At 32.2% G+C, this 12,797-nt stretch overlaps 1 pseudogene; it reads left to right on the forward strand.

Annotated features, from left to right (window-relative positions):
- The window catches only part of LOC125939119 (endophilin-A1-like), a 29,998-nt pseudogene extending 17,424 nt beyond the window's left edge, over positions 1-12,574 (forward strand).
- Positions 12,575-12,797: the final 223 nt, after the last annotated feature.

A 12,797-nucleotide genomic window follows, 5' to 3' on the forward strand; every position in this document is an offset into this window, starting at 1 on the left:
AAAATTAAAAAAAAAAGAAACTTAAAAATAGTGTTATAATTTTCTTTGTATGATCAAAACCCTTTATTAGTTATTTTATTTTTGAACACATATTACCTCTCACTTATATTTGAGTCATACTTGTTATATGAAAATATTCTAAAACTCTTTGATATGCACAGAATGAGTGATATGTTATAAATCAAAACCATGTTGCTGTCACTACCTCAAATATCTGCTTAGATATATAAATGATTACAGTGTTTTTAGTACAAGAAAAATTAAAACAAAATAAGCCATATATCTGTTCTGATGTGTCAAATATAGTCATTTTTTCTCAAAATGCAAAATATTATACAATATATAATTTTTAAAAATATTCTGATATTAAAATATGGTATTTATATCTTCTTGAAGATATTTATGAATTCAAAAGTAGAGGATTAGCTTAAATTTCTATACTACAAAGTATTTGGTACATTCCTGTTAGAGTCAGGATCAAGGCAACATTTGCCCTTACTAGTGTTACTATTCATTATTGTTCTACTATTTATTTATTGCTAATGCAGAACAGCAAGATGAATAAATAAGGTTAATAAGCTAGGAATAAAACAGTTGTTATTTACATATTATATGAAGTATGATCACATAGTAATAAATCCCAACAGAGCCAACTAACCACTAATCTTAAATAATTTAAAAGATCTAAAAAGTGGTAAGTTAACAAGTCAATACAAATAATAAAAAAAGTCAGAAAAACATATAAATAAAAATGAAAACTTTTGTTCACTGTCAGAAAGTCTGAATAAAGCCTTAACATTGTACAGATGTCAATTATTTCCACATTATACTGTTACCCATAAATCAAATTCAACCCAAAACATAATTATATAATTTGTGGAACTTAACACATTAATTCTAAAATTAATATTGCAGATTAAGGGGCTAAGAATAGCCCAGAAAATTTTGAACAAGATCCCATTTTTTGTCATGAAATTAATAATAAATATTTTAATATATCTCTATGAAATATATTTACTTTTTTCTTCAGGATAGCCTCTTTTATACTTTTCATCATTTATTTCTATTTCTGTTATATATCATAATTTTTACTGATCTAAAGGAGTTCCTCATATATTATTGATGAAGAAAATACATGTATTCTCTCTCTTCTGATTGTCATTAAACTTCATTTATAATGTCTTTTCTCAGGCAGAAGTTTTAATGTTCCTTCACGGCTTTTGAAGTGATTTTGCATTTTGCCTGGGAAAGAGTTTTGTACTCCATGACTATGCTATATAGTATTTGTTTTGTTTTGTAAATTATTAAAATTTTGACTTAGTACAAGGTCCAATTATGTAACTATGTGACAGGTTTTGGAAAATACTTTAAGTGAATTTTTGAATATTATATAGGCTTGTTGATTAATTCTTCCTATTGATTTTGTTGAAAAAACTCATTACATAATTATTCTTTGTTATTTGATGACCATAACTGTTCAGTATACCAAATTTTAATGACTACAGTATCTTCTTCCTAATATGTCACAACATTATCATAAAATTGCACATTAAGAACTATACATTTATTTAGTCTTAATTAGAATTTATTTTCTTCCCATTGCTTCTTAAACTGGTTGCCATTCTCTTTCTTTAGTTCATTTTTATGTTGCTAGATAGGATTGTCAATATTTTTCCAGATATCATGATTAAATTGATTAGTTTCCAAGTTTTTTCATATTGAAACATGAGTTTATTATTCATTTGTTTTTATTGAGGTGTAATTGAAATACAGTAAAACACATAAATCAAGTGTACTGTTCAATGAGTTTTACAAATGCATATACCTATGTGACTGACAGACTTATGTACATTTCTATCTCCTCAGAAATATCCCTCAAGCCCCTTCCTCCCCAATCTCCTTTCATAACAAAGTGGCCACTCTACTGGTAATCTTCACCTCAGATTAATTTAATTAGTCTCTAACTTCATATGTACTCTGTTATTTTTTTCCATTGGACATGTTTTTGAGATTATGTTTTTTTTTCAATATATGAAATTTATTGTCAAATTGGTTTCCATACAACACCCAGTGCTCATCCCAAAAGGTGCCCTCCTCAATACCCATCACCCACCCTCCCCTGTTTTTGAGATCAGTCATGTTGTTACATTTAGTATTTTGTCTTTATTTACTGCTGAAAAATACCCCCTTTTATTGATATAGCATCATTTGTCAATTCAGTCTCCAACCTGATAAATATTTGAATTTTTAATTTTTTTAAATGTTTATTTATTTTTGAGAGACAGAGAGAGACAGAGAATGAGCAAAAGAGGGGCAGAGAGAGAGGGAAACACAGAATCTGAATCAGGCTCCAGGCTCTGAGTTGTCAGCACAGAGCCTGACGTGAGGCTTGAATCCATGAACCTTGAGATCATGACCTGAGCCAAAGTCAGATATTTAACCGACTGAGCCAGCCAGGCACCCTGATATTTGAATTTTTCTAATGCATTACTTTTTATTGATTGATCCGTTGACTTATTACAGGATAAATTTCCAACTTGCTGTTTTAAATGTTCCTGATAAATAAAGCATAATTTGCCAGATATCTTTTCAGGTAGTAGCTTAATTAGCCTAATATTTATCCCTTTGGGTTAATTCTGCACCTTGTTTTGGTTGTTACAGTTGTTGTTGTTGTTGTTATTGTTGTTGTTGTTGTTGTCTTTACACTTGGAATTTTTTCTGGGCTCTGTTGAGAACGATGTTCAATTTCTTAGAAATCTTTTCAAATTTTAGATTGGACTTTTGGTTTCTTTTTTGGTTCCTCTTTCCCTTCTCCCCTAACATCTTAGTATTTTCTACAAATACTTTAACTTCTCACATTCACTAATGGCCCCACCCCAGTACTCTAATGAGTTTTTCTTAATCTTTTTATCATTTCAAAGGGGTTTTGGATGTGGGGGCAGAGATAAAAGTATTCATTCTATTTGGTCAACATACTGCCCAGCTTTCCATAGTCCTTGTCACTTTGTATTGCAATTTCTAAATAACTTGTCTTATCTTTCATTATTCAATAAACTCAGTGAGAGTAAAGTCATGTTTGTGTTTTTTAAAAAAACACTTTATTGTGGTATGATTGTCATACAAAAGCTGTACATATTTAATGTATACAATTTGGTGAGTTTGGTGATAAGCAAATACCTTGAAACCATCACCACAATCTATACCATAAATATCTTTCACCTCCAAAAGTTTCATTCCACTTTATTTATTATAATAAATAATCTTTATTTTTGTGTGTATAAGAACTTTTAACATAAAAGTTATGCTACCCTCTTAGCAATTATCTTAATTGCCATGAAATTCCCTGAACTTAGTACCTTCTTGGTGCACACTCAGTGCTCAACAAACACTTGTGTAATGAATAAAGGAGGACATTTATAAAACTTATTAAAGCACTAACATTGGTTATGAATATGCATTGTAATTACAGCTAATCTTAAATGGTATTATCTTCATTTTGCTGTCAAAATAATTCTAATGGACAGTTATTTACATAAAAAAAGAACTGATAACTTAAGGATAGTTAAGAGATCACTACAATACATAATATACAGTATAAGTATTTATGAAAGGAAATTAGGAAAATGGCTAGAAACAACCATGTCAGAATAGTAGAAGCTTGGATGATTTCACATTGTTGTTTATATTCTTAATAAATTATAACTTTCCAACAACAATCCCACTCTAATTTCATGCTAAGAATAACATAGATGATAGGAGAAAATGTCAATAGTTTTTTTTTTTTTCTCAGTATTTACCATTTATGTGGTTATAGTCTCCTTGCTATTTCCACTCCCAGGATAATGTTATAAAGGGTGTATCTGTGACAGTCATGTGGCAAGACCAATTTGTGTGATGTAAAAGCTTAATTTGTTGGTTAAAAAAATGTTCATTTACGGGGCGCCTGGGTGGCTCAGTCGGTTAAGCGTCCGACTTCGGCTCAGGTCATGATCTTGCGGTTCGTGAGTTCAAGCCCCGCGTAGGGCTCTGTGCTGACAGCTCAGAGCCTGGAGCCTGTTTCAGATTCTGTGTCTCCCTCTCTCTCTCTGACCCTCCCCCATTCATGCTCTGTCTCTGTCTCAAAAATAAATAAACGTTAAAAAAATTTTTTTTTTAAATAAAAAAAATTAAAAAAAAATGTTCATTTACTATGTTCCTTTACTCTATTTTTTGTAAGGACTTTGATTGTTCAATAACAATTAAAAATGGCCTCAAATGTGGGATAGAGAAAACCTAGGGAGCAAATCAGCCAGCCAAAAAGTCCAAAGAATGCCTAAGAGAAATACTTGCATGCATTTTTGGTTATGGAAAGACCAGGATACTAATGTACCGTAGTAAACTTATTATAGGAAATATAGGGTAGTGATTATATATATATGTATACTTCGTAGCATGTAGGGATTTTATATATATATATATATTATATATATATATATATATATAAAATATATATATATATGTTTATATATATATGTTTATATATATGTTTAACATATATATATATATATATATAATTTTACTTATATACAAACACACACACTGTACTTGAATGGCCCTTGTGGTGTATTTACACAAATAAATATACAAGTAAAATTTTATTATTGTTTGATTTAACAGTAGCAGCCTCAATACATATCTATGCAGTTCACTTTATCTAATTTGTAATAGGAACAGAAATAAGACATTATTTTTTGTTATTAAACATGCTAAGTCATATTCCCTTAAATAAGTTATAGTAATTGTCTCTATGTTAACAATATAATTGTGTTAATTGTTCATCCAAATTTACAGAACAGACTGCTTTAAAGAATATTAGTGGTATCTAGCTAAATCCCACCCTCGTCTAAGTGTGTGAAACCCTCCAAAACTTTCTGACAAGTGATCTCACCATCTCAAATAAAACAACTGTGAACATTAGTTAGGTAAATGAAGTAATTGTTGTCACATGTAATATTGTTCTGCCTAGTCTTGAACTGAAATCCACTTCGCTTTAAATGCTGTTCATTGACACTTGCCGTATTTCAACTTTTTTGAAGCATGTTCTAATGAATTTCAGGGGGAAAATCACATAACGTCTCCCATAGTGAAAATAATCTTACAATATTCCCTCTATAGCCATGACTATAGTGATTGATTAGTGTATTTTCTTCATATAAATATAAATATGAAATATATATATATTTTTGGCCTCAGTTGCATACATCTATATGGAAATACTCTGTAAAACATATTGTTTGGACTTCGTTTCACTAAATAAATTCTTGGTGTGTCTGAGCAAACTTGAGAAAAGTTACCACAAAATTATTTATTTGCATGACAAAATTAATTCCCAAAATTAAAATTAAAATGATGTACAGTATATTCATGCTATTGAGTTTATGAGATGGTTTGAATTTTGCATATTCTTTATCAGATTAGGCCATTGTCATTAGGTTATTTTTTTATTTAAACACTGCTTTCTCTATTTTAACATTATTACTTTACTTTTTTATGTAAAAATTACTAAATTATGCAAATTATTAATTCAAGAAATACCTTTAATCTTTATGTAATTTGATCTAAATAGCAAAGGTGTTTAGGATAAATTTTAGGCTTTCTAAATGTAGATATTTCTCACACGTATTGAAAAAAAATATGTTCATGCTTTTTTGTTACTAAAAGTAAAAGAAAAATCATTTGCCATTTTCTCTGCTTCAGGAATTATTCTAAGACGTGACTTACATTAATCCATTTAATCCTCTCAAGAAATGTATGAGATAGGCATTATTATTTTCACATTTTATAGATTTGAAACGGAGATAGGGAGGCTAAATGACTTGTCTAAGTTGACATAACTAGTCTAGATTGGACTGTAGCAGTCTGCTTCAGTGTCTAAGCTATTAGTCCCCACCACACTAAAGGTTTTTACATTGATTCCTATGAAAAACAAACCAGCCGGACATAACCATTGTATGATCTCTTCCCTTCCCTCCTTGTAATTGTTTTAAATTTGAAGGTAACATTCAGTTAACAAATTAATTTGATATTTTGTAATAAATGGACAGTTCTAAATTAATAATTCTGGAAAATAGAAAGCCCCTCTAGATAAATGTAGCCTGTGTATCATGAACCACTTATTTACTGGTTTTTTTTCTCCAATAGAGTTTGTTGCATATAATATAACTGAAAAATAGATACCTTTCATTATCATAGCACTCTGCCTGACGGTTTTGGAGAGGATAATGTATTTCTGACAGGGGAAACTCACAGGAGAAGTAAAACCACATTCTACTCTGAGTACCAAGTATGAAAGTTAAACACTTATAAACTACAGAGGATCTGTATGTATAGATCAACATCAAGATGAGTATTCTAACAATTATATACTCAAATCTGATTGAAGATTTTAGGAAATAGAGATAAAATCATTGACACTATCAATAATCTTATTAATATTTTTTGTCTAGATTCTGCTAGGTTTCTAATGGAATATACATGGTTTTTTAGAATAGATGTAACCATTTGAACTTAAGAGTTAATATAGTTAAATATTTTCTTGTTAGTATTCTGAAGCTCTTTTACAAAGAAGAATCAATGCTTATAGGTCTTTATATTAACCAATTGCGCAAATTATTAGAACTACTTCAAATGATTTTCATAGTAGACAACAAAAACATTTTTAATGTACTTCATGTTGTTTTGATAATGTTTTTAGTATTTTAAAATTTTATTTATCATTGTATTTACTTTAATTATTACTTCTTTCTGTGTCTTGAGAAATTTTCCCTATGCATATGGTTGAGAAGATAATCCCCATATGTTTTCTTCTAGGATATTTGTATTTTTAGTTGTTATGTTTGATCTATTTTAAAATTAATTTTATTGTCATGTGAGATAGGGGTTGAGATTCATTTATTTAAACATGGTTATCTAGTTCTAACACCCATCATTGAAAAACTTTTCTTCCCCTATTGAATAATTTGATGCATATATGGGAAATCAATTAATTATAAAAGTGTGGGTCTATTTTTTTACACTCTTTTGTTGCATTGTTCCATTTAAATATTTTTATATTTAAATACCATACTGTTTTGATAATTGTTGCCTCTTATTATGTATTGAGTTGGTCTTCTAACCATGGTTTTTCTATTTCAAGACTCTTTCATGACTCTTGATTTTTCACATTTTCATGTATACTTTAAAAGCACCCAAACATTTCCGTTAAAAATGCCCTCAGAGATTTAGTTTGGAATTGCTAAAATTAAACCTGTACATAAATTTACAGAGAATTGAGTTTTTAACAATACTCCATCATCTAATCCATGGACATTGTATATCTCAGCAATGTTTTATAATTTCCAATGCAGAGATATTTCACATATTTTGTTAAATTAATGTCCATTTTCTTTTTGTCACTAATGTAAATAAATTGCTTTTGGTATGCATAAATACAACTGCTGTTAATATATTGAAATGCATGTAATTTTGTTTACTGAGCTTTTATCTGTGACCTTGATAAATTCACTTATTAGTTTTAGTAGTCTAATTGTATATTCTTTAGGATTTTCTATATGAGCCATCTTCCCTTTTGTGAATAAAACCTGTTTTCTTTCTTTCTTCTCAATCTATGTCTTTTGTTCCTTCTTCATGCCTTATGGCATGAACAGGAGTTGCAGGTACAATGCTGAATAGAAGTGGGAAGAGTGGACAGCCTTATTTGGCTTTTGACCTTAGAGGGAGAGGGTCTAATACTTCATGATTTATGTTTGATGTTAAATGTAGGTGTTTGTGTGTGCCCTTTATTGGATTTAGGAATTTTTTTACATTTCTAGCTTGCTGTTAGTTTTTATCAAAGCATGGGTATTAAAAAGTTGTCAAATGCTTTTTCCCACATCTATTGAGATTTTATTTTTTCTCTTTGGCATAGATATTAACTTCCATAGTTTTAATTTCAAATATTTTAATGTTAATATTAACATAAATCAATGTTTGGTTTATGTTAAAACAATTTTATACTCACAGGATAAACTCTGCTTGATTATACTATATTATCCTTTTTATATATTGTCAAAATTTTTTTGCTAAAATTTGTTCAGGATTTTATCTGTATTCACAGGATGAACCCCCAGTTAGTCTTGGTGTATTATTATCTTTCTTTCTTTATTTTTTTAATGTTTTAAATGTTTTATGCATTTTTGAAAGAGAGAGAGAGAAAGAGAGAGAGAGAGATCAGGAGTGAGGGAGGGACAGAGAGAGAGAGGGAGACACAGAATCCAAAGCAGGCTCAAGGCTTTGAGCTGTTAGCACAGAGCTCAATGTGGGGTTTGAACTCACAGGCTGTGAGATCATGACCTGAGCTGAAGTTGGATGCTTAACTGACTGAGCAACACAGGAGCCCCAATTTCTCGATGAATGTGATTTGATAATGTTTTAGTAAAAGATTTCTGCATTATATTATGGAGGATTTTGCTATGTAATTTTTTTCTTATAAAATCTTTATTGAATTGTGTTATCATAGTTGCTTTGGCCTCAATAAACAAGTAGAACAAGTAGAAACAAGTAAACAAGTAAACAAGTAGACAAGTAAACAAGTAGAAAAATTTGCTCTCTGCTTATACTTTCTAAGAATAGTGTGTAAACTTTTTCTTTTTTTTTTTTTTTTTGATGTGTGTTAGAATTTATAATTAAAACTATCTATCCCTGGAGTTTTCCTTGAGAGACCATTTTCTTGTAGCTGCTTTTAAATCACATTTTTTTTTTTTTTTTTCAATGTAAGGCTATTTTGATTTGGGAGTGTGTGTTAATATTTGTAAATTTCTTTCAGTGACTGTGTCAATATAGTTTAAGTTGTCAAATTTATTGATTTAAGGTTATTTATAAATTTTTCTTTGCCTATATTTAAAATCTGAAGGATCTATATTACTATTTCATTCTTCTTATAAGCAATTTTTGTTTCTTCCCTCTTTTTTATATTAACTTGCTAGAGTTGTATAATTTTTCATGACTTGTTTATAGAACCAACCTCTTAAAAAATACCTACCATTTGTCTGCCTTCATTTCTTGATTTCCAATGCTAGTGTAAATTTGTTTTCATGTACTTGCTTTATACATTTATATGTTTATATATTATCTTTATCATTTAGTAGAAAGAGTTTGCAATTATTCCTGCAATTCTTTGAACAATGAATGGGTTCTTTTTTGGACAATGGATTAGTTATAAATGTGTTGTTTAGCTATAACATTTGTGGCTTTTCTGGATATTTTACTAAGAATTAATTTTATTTTAATTCTGTTGTTGAAAATTATCATGAATTGCTTTATTGGCCAGCAGGTAGTACATCTTTAGGAAAAGTCCATGTGAACTAGAAACAGAGAGTGAGCAGGGGAGGAGGAGGAGGAGGAGGAGGAGGAGGAGGAGGAGAGAGAGAGAATGAATCCCAAGCAGGATCCATGCTGTCAGTGCAGAGCCCCCACATGTGCTCAAGCTCACTAACCATGAGATCATGACCTGAACTGAAACCAAGAGTTGGATGCTTAGCCAACTGAGCCACCCAGGTGCCCTGTACACTTTTTTCAATCAAACAATGAGAGAAACATGTTAGAATCTCAAACTATGACTGTGTATTTTTCTATTTCTCATTCTACTTTATTTATACAAATATTTGTATTTATTATGAAGCTCTGTTATTAACCACATACACACATATTGTGATTATTATGTACCCAACAAATTGACTTTTTATTATGAAATTTCTCTATCTATGGTAATATTTCATTATTGAAAGCCTATTTTGTTTGATACTGACATAGGCACCTCAAGTTTTATATTTCATTTCTTGGTACAGTATATTTGTTTCCTCCTTTGACTGTCAATGTTTCTAGGTCTCTATATTTAATATGTGTCTATATTTAATGTGAATCTTGCTTTTTTATTAATATGACAATTTTGTCTTTTAATTCTCTATTTTATGTAAAAGTTGACATAACTGGATTTAGGCCTACATTTTTTTCTTTTTCATTTTTCTTGATAAACTTATTTTTGCATTTGGGTTTGTTCCAGATTTTAATTCATCATACAAACTATGCTAGCATTAACACTTCAATTATTTTCTCATCTCAATAACATATGCCTGCAAGTGTCAAACCCACTCCTCCTTCCCCTTTTACCCAGACCAGGCAATTATTCCCAGACTTAAAAGTGACTGCAAGCTTTGATCACCTAACAAATGGCTCATCCATCTCTGGAACTTAATTTACTAACCATATGAAAATGTGTTAAGGAAACCTAACTCAAAATTTCAGTCAGGCTGTCAAGCATATACTACTCTATGTAGCTTGCATAGTCCAGCAGGAAGAAGGAAGATTTACTCTTAGGGCAACAGCAAGCTGTAGATACCCTGCAATAGCCAGCTATCCTGGCCTGCAGCCAATGAGATACCACCACCATTTCTCACTCTCATTTTCCTCCAATGAACTTTTCTTTGAAACAACCCTCCTCCTCCCCAACTTCCTCTTTTCCTCTATAAAAGGATGCTCTCCCTTGTTCTCTGGACTTGCCTATGGTTCATCATAGTTTGCTTGTCCTGAATTGCAATTCTTCTGCTATTCCCTAATAAACCTGATTTTCTGGCTGAATTGCTTACCTTTTTCTTTAAAAAAAAATGGCAGCCAACTATAGCATCTACTACTCTTCATAACTTTATTATTTTTTTAATCTTTATTTATTTTTTAGAGATTGAGAGGGAGCAGGGTAAGGGCAGGAGAGAGGGAGACAGAGGATCTGAAGCTGACTCTGTGCTGACAGTGTAGAGCCCAATGTGGGGCTCGAACTCATGAACTGTGAGATCGTAACCACAGAATAAGTCAGACACTTTACTGAGTGACTCAGGCGCCCCTTCAATGACTTTAAACAAATGCATTATTTTCCATGTATCTTGTACTTTCTTATTGCTGCCAGAGTTATGGTCATTTGTGACTTTCTACACGGTAATCAAATATGAGCATTTGATATGAGATATCTCCTCCAGCAATTTTTAAAGGAAAGTTATTGATTTGTATAGACAAATAAAATAAAGCAGGATTTACAACCACACAGTCCTGGGTTTGTCTCTTAGTTTCTTCACTTTCTACCTGTGACATGGAGAAGTTACTTAATTTTTGGAGCCTCAATTAGCACATCTGTAAATCCCATTTCTTACAACCAATCATATATTATTCTGAAGATTAAATGAGATCTTATGTGTAAATTAATTTACAGCTACTCAGACAGTTCCTATACTGTGGTAGAACCTCAAAAAATATTGAACTTCTGTGCATACATAAATTCGGGTAATTTCTGTATAAGTTTATTTGATTAAATAAATACAAAAATATTAGCTTGTTTAAAATTTAAAATTATTCAAAGTCCCATGTCACTCTGTGCCCCACACCCACAACTATGGTGGGGGCATGAGCTGTGGAAGGGCCCTGTGCAGCCCTCCTGTCCAGCTCCACAGAATCTTTCCAGCATCTGCCCCTACACCTATGCCCATGTGTCCTCTGGCAACTTGTTGGTAGGCAGTGGCTGGGTGCAAGAAGCAATTCACAGAGCCACTGAAAAAGTGAGAAATTTGGAGGAGCAGAAGGAACCAAGCTAGATGATGATTTCAAAGAGATAGAGAGGAAAGTGGATCAGGGCTGTGATGGAAATAATGATGGAAATGATTGAATACCTTCAAGCCATCCCAGCTTCCAGAGATAAACTTATTGTGATCAACACCATGTCAAAATTCTGCATCCAGGGGAAAGCAAGGATATTCCCAGGCAGAAGTGCTGCTGGCAGAGGCCATGATCAATCTGGAAGAGGGCTTAGAGATGATTGCAACATTGGCATAGCGATTGATGAGGCGGGAGGTCATTCAAGAACTTTTGGAGGTTTAAGACTTTTTGTGCATGGAAGTCAGGTGGAACTTGACCTCCTTCGGAACCTTCATGACAGTGATCTAAGGAAAATTAAGCATGATGTACAGAGGTTGGAGGGTCAAAGCTTGGACTTTGAGTGTAAGAAGAAATGACAAGGCAAGATTCCAAATCAAGAGCTCCACAAGAGTCTGGAGAAATTTGATTAGTCTCAAGATGTTGATGAGGTAAACATGTTCAACAGGTGAACCAGCTTTCTGCACTTGTGCAAACCCATCTGGAGTACCATAACCAGACAGTCCGGATCCTGCTGGAAGTCACCCTCAGACTGGAAGAAAAAATAACACAAGCTTCATCTTAGCCTACAGGAGAATATCAGCCTAAACTACAAATGAGCCAGGAGCTTCCAGCTGGAGACAACAGCCCAATGGAAGCTTCTCCCTCATATACACTCATAAGTGCCACAGTGGATCAGCCCTGCGGCTGATTTGTGTACAACTTTGAACCTGAAAATGAAGGGGAAATGGGTTTTAAAGAGGATGCTATCATCAAACTCACTAGCCAAATTGATGAGCACTGGTATAGGGGAATGCTTCATGGCCATTCAGGCTTCTTCCCCATCAGCTACATGGAGACTCTGGTTGCCTTGCCCCATTAAGATGTTAAGTGAACAGGCCCACCTCCTCTTGATCCAGATATTTAAGTTTAACTACTACTTTGGTAATGTTGCTCACAATACATTCCAAGTGCAGGTTGAAGTGGTCCAAGTCATCAAGTTCCACTGAGTTTCTTTGGTTGACTTGTACAATCCCACAAGAGTGATGGTGATGAGCGGTATCTTCTTAGCATGTAAGGATGGCATGTGCTATTTCTACTTTCTC

Source organism: Panthera uncia (genome assembly GCF_023721935.1).
Source record: "Panthera uncia isolate 11264 chromosome B2 unlocalized genomic scaffold, Puncia_PCG_1.0 HiC_scaffold_24, whole genome shotgun sequence".
Classification (NCBI taxonomy): domain Eukaryota; kingdom Metazoa; phylum Chordata; class Mammalia; order Carnivora; family Felidae; genus Panthera; species Panthera uncia.